At 48.0% G+C, this 10,470-nt stretch overlaps 1 protein-coding gene across 3 annotated transcripts in view; it reads right to left on the bottom strand.

Moving 5' to 3' along the window:
• TEX2 (testis expressed 2) overlaps positions 1–9,542 on the bottom strand; it is a 99,272-nt gene extending 89,730 nt beyond the window's left edge. For all 3 annotated transcript variants that reach the window (XM_036116243.2, XM_036116242.2, XM_036116244.2), the window contains exon 1: positions 9,404–9,542. The gene's annotated coding sequence lies outside the window, so the exon portion shown is untranslated. The remainder of the gene's footprint in view (positions 1–9,403) is intronic.
• Between the last annotated feature and the right edge of the window lie 928 nt (positions 9,543–10,470).

The raw sequence follows: 10,470 nt of genomic DNA on the forward strand, positions 1-10,470 counted from the left end.
TCAGCTTAAAGCCATCCCAACCAGACTTGCAAGTCTCCCAGAAAATACATCACTCTTGTCTTCAATAAATGCCTCCTCTCTGGTTATCAGAGGACCTGGTCTAGGGACCCAATCCATTCTTCCAAAACAAAACAAAGGAAAAAAAAAGTTACCTAGGAAACCAGCTAATGACATCCCACATCAGTTTTCTCTCTCAGAATCACAATCACAAAAGTTGTAAAGGAAATTTAACCACCTTCTCTGCCTCAAGTACATTTCCTATTTAGAACTTCAAAGTTCCGGTGAAGACCCAGATGTCTCCTATGATTCCCTCCCACGTGACAGGTGATCTGAGGAGGAAGACTCCTCCCCTCATCTAGAAGTTGGCCTCAAGGGAAGGGCAAGTCCGCCCATCTGCAGGGCTAGGTCTAAACACAACTGCCTCCGTTCTCTCCAACGGGTATTCTCCCAACATCAGGAAGATTCTTCCCCTCCTACTGCTGCCCAGAGCCCTCTTTAGGGCCCACCTAGCATTATTCTTGAGTAGTACCAGGGGCTATTAACAAACACCTGCTGAATACCTCCAAGGGCAGAGCACTCTGGTTTGCTGATGGGAGTTGGGGGGGTGGGGAGTGTGAGAGGGAGGAGATACAAATATGAACGGGGCATAGTCCCTACCTTCTAGATAGAGAGGAAGACTACTATGTCCCTGACTGTGGGCTGCATATGGAAGACTCTAACCTTAAGGCCTCAATTTGGAGCCCTGTGCTACTGATGACATACTCAACGAGAGTGATGCCTCCTGAGGCTGGGACAGGAAGCCCTTGCAACCTGGCCCATATGAAGGTTTCAGGAGGTAAGGCAACCCCAGCCTGGAGGACAGAGAGGTGCAGAGGAGATGGGCTGAGGGCCTGGGCTGTCTTGCTCACCTATTTCTCCCCAGCACATAGTAGATGCTCGATGAACATGTTTCAAAAGTGGATGACAGTTTTCAAGAATAGATTTAAGAGCAAGTAAGGAGAACAGCTTTAAATTTATCTAGAAATTCTGAAAAATAGGTGCCAAGGGAACCAGTGAGTTGCAGAGTATGCACAGCCAATGTTTTCTGCCTGAAGTAATTTACATTTCTTTTCACTGCAAATGCAAGCTGGCCCTTACCTAGTCCTTAACCAAGTGCTGTGATTTTTATCTTTAAACCTCTCCTGAATGGTCTCTTTCTCTCCAATCTTGCTGCCACCAATCTGGTCCTAACGACCACCTTTTTGCTTGGAAGACAACAGCAACCCCCTCATGGCTCTCCCCACAGTGACTTCATCTATTCACCCCACTGCAGTGGAAGTGGTTTTAAAACTTCCTAATATGGGGGCACCTGGCTGGCTCAGTCAGCAAAGCATGAGACTCTTGATCTCAGGGTCTCGCATTCAAGCCCTACATTGGGCGCAGAGCTTACTTAAAAACAAAATTAAAAAAAAAAAAAAATCCTAATATGAGCACGCCACATCCTTGCTCAAAACCCTATGAGAGCTTCCTGTGGCTCATGGAGTAAGATCCATGTTCTGAAAAGTGCTGTATGGTCTAGCCCCTCCTGCCTTCTGCCTCAGCTGGGCCCGTGCCTCTCTCTTCCTGGTTTATTATATTCCAAGCACCTTTCTGTTCCCAGGAGGAAAGGAACTAGGCCTTTCAGGAACTGAACCACCTGCTCCCTCTTCAGGAAACAGCTCCACCCCCTCACCTCACTCCCATTTGCACTTGTCCTTTGTAGCACTTGTATTTCTTAGGACATATTTTTTAGTAGACCTCTGCTTTTCTCCTTCCTCCAGGAGGGCAAGGACCTTGTGAATTTTGCTCACCGCTGTATACCGCACACTATCTGACCCATTGCGCAACCTCCTCAAATGTTTGTTGGGTGATGAATGAATGAAGGAATGAATGCAAGCATGGTAGAAGACAAGGGGAAACTTAAGATATGTTCTTTAAAATTTGGGTTCATTGAAGGAATCAAACAGTTTTTAGAGTAGAATAATCCAGAAAGGGAAATAAGGGGGAAAGGAGTCCATGGGAATCCATCCTTGGAGCTGTCCAGTGGGTTCAGGCCCATCTTACAAAAGAAGCATGTTCTGTGTCTTTGACCCAGACTTGAAATGCATTCTCCTGCCAAGTTGCAAGGGTGGCCCTCTAGTCTGGATGGGCTTCCTGTCCCAGCCTCAGGAGGCATCATTCTCACTGAGTATATCATTGGAAGAATGGGGCTCCAATCTGAGACCCCAAGGTTATAGTCTTCCATATGCGTCCGGTCAGGGATGCCTACTTTTCATGAGCAAGTCTATGCGGGCTTGCAAGAAATGTTCATTTAGGATTCTGAATTTCAACTACTAACACCAGTCCTGTAATTAGGCAGCATGCGGTAATTTTTTTTTCCTCTAGGACCATATCTACCATATAATTTTATATTCCAAAGATACATTTATACTGTGACAGAAAATCCACCAACAATGCTTCAAATTGAAACTATCTTGGAACAAGATTAGCAAAATGTCGATAATTATTGAAACAATGATAGATCCATGGGGATCGTTATATTATTCTCTACTTTTGTAAATTTAAAAAATGTTTTCAGAATAAGTTTTTTTTTTTTTTTTTAAAGGAACTAATGCAATTATATACAAATTTGATCAGTTCTAAAAAAATACTCTGTAGGATAATTACAAACTCTGATATGGCTGGGTTTCTACTATTTTACTGAACATCCTAAACCAGGCCAAAGAACCAAAGCCAGTGACTCGTTTCATGAAGTTTTCCTCCTGTATGATCCCGAGGTGTGGCTGTTTCCCCAAGAAAGCACCACACCAAATCTCACTGGGCATGAGTTCAGGCGGGTACTGCACTTAGCAACTCTGAGTTGTCACCTTTGATCACCTGGTAATGAGGCCACCGGCCTCTGCCTCCTCTTATGGGTGGGCGAGGGGGGGAAGGCTAAAAATCTACCTTCCATATCAAACACCAAAGCAGACAACTGTAGGAAGGAGCTGAGGAACAACGCTTCCGGCTGAACATGGCACCCACAGCAGATGGGGCTGAGGCTCCACGGCAGGTGCTCCCCAGCCACATGTGCTCAATGGTTAGCGTATCACAGAGCGTCCAACACCAAGCTACCTTAGAATGCATCCAGCAGATGTGCATATTAGCCATCTCCATCTCATCTTCAGCCCTGTGGTTACTTTACACATGGAATGATGGAAAATGCTGACCAAGAAGAGAAGCTCATCCACTCCAGGTCAAGATCCCCACTGTGTGAGAATCAGCAAACCCTTACTCCCAGCCCTTCTTGTATGTGCCTGGCACTGCTCTCAAGACTTCCCAGACATCAGCTCCTTCAATCCTAACGGCCACTTGGAGGTGGGAAATTGAGGCACCAGGAGCCTAAGAAATCCCCAAGTCCCCTGAAGAAGTGCCTGGCTCCTGAGCCCGGGCTCTTCATCTCTACATTGCACGGTTCTCCCTGTGACTCGTCTTCCCCCTACCTCCTCAAGCCCTCCCTCCTCCTCTCCTCCCCATGCCATACTTTCTACAAGCTGCTCCTCTGGAAATGCTTTCCTGGACACTCCCAAGTGCTAGCTCCCTCCCTCACTTTCTTCCTTCCCAGTGCCCTGTTCTTCCCCTTCAGAGGAAGAAGCCTATCCACTTATCACAATGTAATCTATAGACACAGTGTATACATCTCTTGACTTGTTTATTGTCTGGACTAGATAATGTGCTATGTGCCTGCAGAGACCACATCTGCTTTGCTCCCCACTGGATTTCCAACGACAGGCACAATGGTTGGCTCCAGTAGATGCTCAAATCTTTATTGAATGAGTAATAATCATTGTATAGTTAGTCTTTTCAATGGGAAGATTTTTAAATTCTCTATTTCAAACCCCAAATGATAAACATAACCATCTTTAGGAACAGTGTTTAAAAGATAGCAGTAGATGTAAAAAAGAATTTAAAATTGCATAAGAAAACAGGCCAGCTTACACCAACTGTAAGAAACAACAGAGAAACGAAACTCAGAAATGCCTCTTGTGATTCTGAAAGGTTACTGCAGGAGGGCTCCAAGGGGTGGGTTTAAATCTCAAATCCCTAATAAGCTTATGACTGACGAGGGCTCTGCTAGCCCTGTGCCGTTCTCAACTATTAGCATAAGCCAGGGAGGCACTCAATTTGTTAGGTCCAATAACCTGCCTAGCGAAAAGCCCTTAGAACCAACCCTCCAGGCAAACCCAAAAGGGAAAGGTTACCTGATTGTTTCAAAGCCCACCCACGTTTCCCATCCCATCAGCTTCCACACCGAAGGACTGGATTCTGCTCTCAACGGTCCCACTTATGCTCACAGTGACCCAGCTTGTGGCTTCAGTTCACCAAAGAAAAACCTTGCCTTTCAAGGACTTAGGTCGCCTGCAACTCCCACAGGGGCTATTCTTTAGGTTGAACAAAGTTCTCCTAATACACAGCAGATGTCCTGAACAAGAACTCAAATTTAAAGAGGTGTCAGCACCCGATAGATGTGTGACCTCAAAGCAGGAGGAATCCTACTTTTAAACTGGAAAACTTCCAGGGCCCGTGGCTTGAGAGGATACCAAGATGAGGCAGAGTCCACCTGAAACAACCACAAGCTCACACTAGAGAGCGGTAGAAGCCCTCCTCTTTGCTGTGTGACCTCGGATAAGGTACTTACTACTCTGAACGTGGGTGTTCTCATCTTACAATAAGGTTGACATTGGTCTCTCCTACTCACAGGGCCATGAGAGTTTGAAAAGCAGACAATGCCTGGCACACAGCAATCCTCCATAAATGACAGTTACTCATATTGTTATCACCTGATTACTGTTTTCTGCTTTACAAAGCAGGATCACAAACACCCAAGTGAGACTTCAGGAGGCCTGAATGAAGGAACTTCTTTCGACCATTTAATCTCTCAGATCCTTAGTTCACAAACTCACAGAATCTCTGATACTGTGTTGGAGGGAGTCAGGGGAGGAGACTGAGAAATCAAGTCCTCATTTTGAAAAGAGAGCCTCGAGACCCAGAGAGACACATGGGCCCAGGGCCCAAGAACACACACAATAACAAGATAAAGCCCCAGGACTGGGAGCAGGCCTTCTGATGCCCACTCTAGAATTCTCTCTACCTCACCCAGTGCTAGGTAGGGGCTTCTGTACTTTCATGACCTCCTAGGCTCCTTCTGGTTACTGGCATCTCATGACACTTCACCCAAAGCAATTAGACATTAAAAGGAGTTTTGAAAGGGGAAACACAGAATCTTGTATATAACCTTGAGGTGCTTTAAAATCCACATGTAAGATTATTGACATCAGTGTAGGTTTCCAATCTTCTTATAATGATATTTATTTTTAACTTGGGATTTAAAGTTGACAAAGACCTTAATGAATAGGCAGGACAAAGGGAGCTGTCTGTGCGTGGCTCGTTAGCTCCCAAAGTTAATGCTTCTCATGGGGACAAGAGTCAGCCAAAGGACAGAGTTCCAGGCAAACTGGAAAATGTTCCTCCGGCCCACAGATCATGGATTACTGCCTAGGCTCCAAGTGGCAAATCTTATGAGATGTTCTCCAGCTTTATGCCAGAGCCACCCACCAGTTAACCCTAACCCTGTCATTCAGTACCATCAACTGATATCGGGTGCTCACTATGTACCAGGCACGGGAGCGACTTCATGTAATCCCTGCAACTACCTATAAAGAATGCACTACTGGGGCGCCTGGGTGGCTCAGTCAGTTAAGTGTCTGCCTTTGGCTCAGGTCATGATCTCAGGGTCCTGGGATCGAGCCCCGTGTCAGGCTCCCCGCCCAGTGGGGAGTTTGTTTCCCCCTCTCCTCTGCCCCCACCCCCCCACCTCATGCCCGCATGGGCTCTCTCTCTCAAATATTTAAAAAAATAAAGAATGCACTACTATAGTTCATCTAATCTAGGACCCCACTACTAAGACGTACCATTATTTTATGTACCAAAAATGGACATCGCTGCCAACGACAGGCACAATGGTTGGCTCCAGTAGGTGCTCAAATATTTACTGAATGAGTAATGATCACTGTTTAGTCAGTCCTTTCAATGGAAAGATTTTTAAATTCTCTATTTAATATCTTATATATTATATTGTAATATTTAATATCTTATAATAAAAACTATATTTTTCTTCAGAAATGTTAAGATGAGACAAACTGTACTTGTCTTACTATTGCTGGAATGTGAATACTGTCCCATTTTACAAATAAAGAAACTGAGGTACAGAGAGAGAAAAAATAATTTGCCCAAAGTCACAAGCTGCTAAATGGAAGCACTGGGATATGCCCTGGTAGTTCAGATCACCTTTTCACAGCAGTAAACTCAAATTTCCTGGCAGCCACATGAATGACCCAAAAAGGTACCAGGCAGAGAGGCAGTACACAGGGTGCTAACTCTTGGTCCACCGTAAGCATGTTAACTGTGGCAATTCTCTGAACAGCTCCGAACCTGACCTTTCATATGTCCAAAGAAGGCACTGTGCTAGAACTGCCATTCCTCTTCTGGGAGAAGCAATACAGTACAATGGAAGAGGCACGTTTTGGAATCAGAAAGTCCTAGACTGAAATTCTTGCTCCACCATCTAACCAGCTTATCACTCTAGACAAGTTACTTATACTGTTCTGAGCCTCGGTTCCCTCTTCTATAAAATGAGGCTACCATCATCATCTATCTCCCTTAGAGGGTTGCTCAAGGACTGGAGAAGATACCTATATCTACATCTACATCTATATTGATATAGATTATCTCCTGGAGAGAGAGAGAGAGAGAGAAAGTAGTACAGAGCTGGAGTTGAAATTCAACAAATGCTCTCTTTTCTATACTAGCTGCCTTCTGCTTTGGGACAGAATCAAAGAACAAACATTCCCTGTGACCTCAACAATGCCCAAGGGGGACCCTCCGGGGAGAATAAGGATCAGACAGAGGAAAGTAGATGCTGAGGGATGCTCGGGCAAAGAAAATGAGGTGGGAGCACCTAGAGACCAAGGACGGTATCTGTCTAATGAACTTCCAAATTTCTGAATAAATAAATTGGTAGGAGAAAGGGGAAAAAAAGAAAGAACAGGAAGTAACACCATGAAAAGATATGGATCAATAGATATGAGGATGCAGATAATCTTACACCAAACCTGACACAGAAAACCACTCTTTAAAGCTTCAGTTTGACACCAAAAGTGAACTACGGTGGGAAGAATTTCCCATTGTTCTGTTTTGTTCTTACATTAAGTAATATTCTGTGCATTTCTCCCCTTTCTTTCCTCAAGGATTTCAGAACATCCTCAGAAGAGAGCTTTTGACTTGGAGGGAAGGCGAATCATATGGCAAGTAGAAACAAACCCTCCACCCATTTTAGTTTTTTTCCACCACAACCCACAATTGCCTTGCAGTTTCTGGCACACTACTGACTCAATAAAAATTAGTTGAATGAATATTTTTCAACTACATGCAATTTCTTTTAAACGAAAACTCCAAAACATCCTGTACATTTATTCTACCTGAAAGCCTAATCTCTTCTGCTGCTTTTCCAGAAGTATTCTAAAAACATAATCTCTAATGAAAAAACAATACGTTTGGTATATGTGATATCTCCAACCCTCTCACAGGAGGGCATTCTACTCTCTTCAAACCTCCAAGCCCCAGAAACTCAGCCCAAGCAAACTCCTGCACTTCCCCTCCCTCCCTCCCTCTGTCCCAGCCCCTGGGTTACTTGTTGGTTGTCTCCATTACTACCATCCTCTGACTTGAATCGGGTTGTTAATCTCTTTCCTCTCAGGCACAGCACCTCTTCCTGCAGATAAATGGGCAGGCCAAGCTCAGTTCACCCAGAGCCCTCCACACGCTGACTGGAGGCCTTCACTGACACTCCTGGAGAGCCCTGTGTGAAAGAAACTGTCTGGCAAAAACCCACTCGGTACCCTTAGGAGGCTTACATGTTTTCCATAAGTTTAGACCAACTACCCATTCTTGGAAGAATCGGAAATACCAAAATAGCTTAAGGGTTAAAAAGAGCTAACAGCAATGGCCGTTTCACTCTTCCAATACCTCCTATGAGATAAGCTTCACGGAGTCACCTAGTTCTAAACTGTCAAACCTAGACTCCTCAAATACCCCCTTACCCTGGAGTTCAAGGATCATTTGCCCCTCTGTTTTTCCTTATTGGTTTCCATATAAAAGTCACTCATTGTTTTCCTTCCAGCTTACATCTGGCTCCTGAAAGGGCTCCTTTAAATCCTTTGATGAGGATCATCAAAACATGCAGAAGGCTGGCTCCTTTCAATTCTTGTGCAGACCAGCCACGATGGACTTCAAACAGGAATATGGTACCACCCCTGCCTTCAAGGAGCCCACGCTTTCCCTTCAACTCTAAAAAAGTATGTCCTCCCAGTACAGTGTCTGTAAAACGTAGTGACAAAGTACTTCATAGCTCTGGAGAAAGAGCGAGGGTGGAAACAGACTTTGCCCTTACATTTGATGCCCCGTAACCATAACAACCGTTAAGTAACTATCAACCCACTGAGGGGCTAAGTTTTCCAAAAACCGTTTTCGAAAAAGGGGAAAACTCCCCTGCACCAACTCCCGCGGCGGCCGTGCAATTTGGGCAGCGTGCATGCTGCAACTGGAGTCGCTGTGCGTTCCTTCTCGCGGTCCCTGGGTTTCGCTGGCGTGCTAGCCAGCGGCCAACAGCCACAGCCTCCACCGTCACACCCGCGCTCCCGGGCAGGGCACCTGGCGTTAGGCCTCAGCCCAATGTCACTTGTTAACCTTCCGATCCCCCGGCTCTCGGCACGCCGCCGCCTCCTGTCTAAGGCACGCAAACCGCCCCACGGCCACCCGCGATTTCCAGGAGTTGGGAGAAAAACAACCCGAGCGCAGTCAGCCCCTGACAGATCCGCGTAAAAGTAACCGCGGTTCTCGACTTGCAAGCATTTCGTGACGTGGGCGAGGGGGGCGGCAGGAATCCGGGGCCCCATTCATAAAATTACAAGCTGTTTTCCCTTAGTTTGCGTGTGGACTGCCCTCCCTGGCCCGGGCCGAGCCGGGAGCCCGGAGCCCGAGGACGGCAGGCTGGGGTGGGGGGCGGGGGACGGGCTGGCCGGCGCCTCCGGTCCGGGTCAAGCCCAAACCGCCACACCCGACCCCAAAGGAAAGAGGGGTTCGCCCGGGGGCGTCGCGTGTGGGCGTCCCCGTCAACACCAGGCCGTGACAGCGGGGCGGAGCCCTGAGGGGGCCCCGATCCCCGCGCCCCGCCTCACCAACGGCCGCCAGCCCCCGGCACAGCCGGGACCCAGCGGCGTCGGGCCGCCCCCAGCCCGGGCCTTCTCCGCAGGCGCTCCTTCCACCGCCCGGCCCCGGTCGCGCTCACCCCGGCTCCGCTGGCTCCTTCATTGTACTGCGCCGGCGCCCGTGCTCCGCGGCCGCCACAGCTCTGGCGTGGGCTCGGGCTCCGGCCGCTGTCCTGCCGCCCGCCCGCCCCCGGGCACCGGCCGCCCCGCCCCGCCGGCGGACCCGCCCCGCGCCCGCGGCCACCGCCGCCAACCAGAGGGCGGCAGGGGCGGAGCAGGCCGCGCGCCAGGCCCGGCCAATCCAGCCCCTACCCGCGCGCCGGGGAGCGGCCGCGGAAATGGGCGCGCGATTGGTCAGGTCTGTTAAAGGGGCCGCCGCCCAAGGGGCTAGAGAGGGGCGGTGGCAGGGTTACCTGGAAGAGTCCGGATGGGAGGGGTAAGAGCTTCTCTTCTCTCCCAGCCCGGCTGCCGCGCTTTCTTCAGTTCTTTGCACTTACTAATTTCCTCTTCCTGCAGCCTAGCAAACAAGTGGAGACAGAACCTGCCCCGGTCGGAGGGAGAAACTGAGGCTACGAGAACCAGGGGTCCCACGCGGGGCATATTTACTCAAATTTGGATTTTAGAAGGCCCTCATGCCTCCCGTCCAATCCCAGAAATTCACTTAAAAAGGCACATTCTCAGTCTCACCCTGGCGGATTTTAACAATAAGATCTCTAGGTCCCTCCTGAGTCTCTAATTCCCCACTTCTGGAATGGGACTGGGGAAAATACGCATTTTTCGGCATCCCTCCCCCAAGATAATCTAATGTAGGTGGTACAAACAAGATCCACACAGGTTCAGGTGCATGTTTCGAGTCCATCATAGTGATGAAATTCAAATTTAAACTGTCAAAAATAAAGCTAAACTCTTTTTTTTTTTTTTAAAGATTTTATTTTTATTTATTTGACAGAGAGAGAGAGACACAGCAAGAGAGGGAACACAAGCAGGGGGAGTGGGAGAGGGAGAAGCAGGCTTCCCGCCGAGCAGGGAGCCCGATGTGGGGCTCGATCCCAGGACCCTGGGATCATGACCTGAGCTGAAGGCAGACGCTTAACGACTGAGCCACTCAGGTGCCCCAAAGCTAAACTCTTTTTTATCCTCAAAATCA

The sequence above is a fragment of the Halichoerus grypus genome, chromosome 2 (assembly GCF_964656455.1).
Source record: "Halichoerus grypus chromosome 2, mHalGry1.hap1.1, whole genome shotgun sequence".
Classification (NCBI taxonomy): Eukaryota; Metazoa; Chordata; class Mammalia; order Carnivora; family Phocidae; genus Halichoerus; species Halichoerus grypus.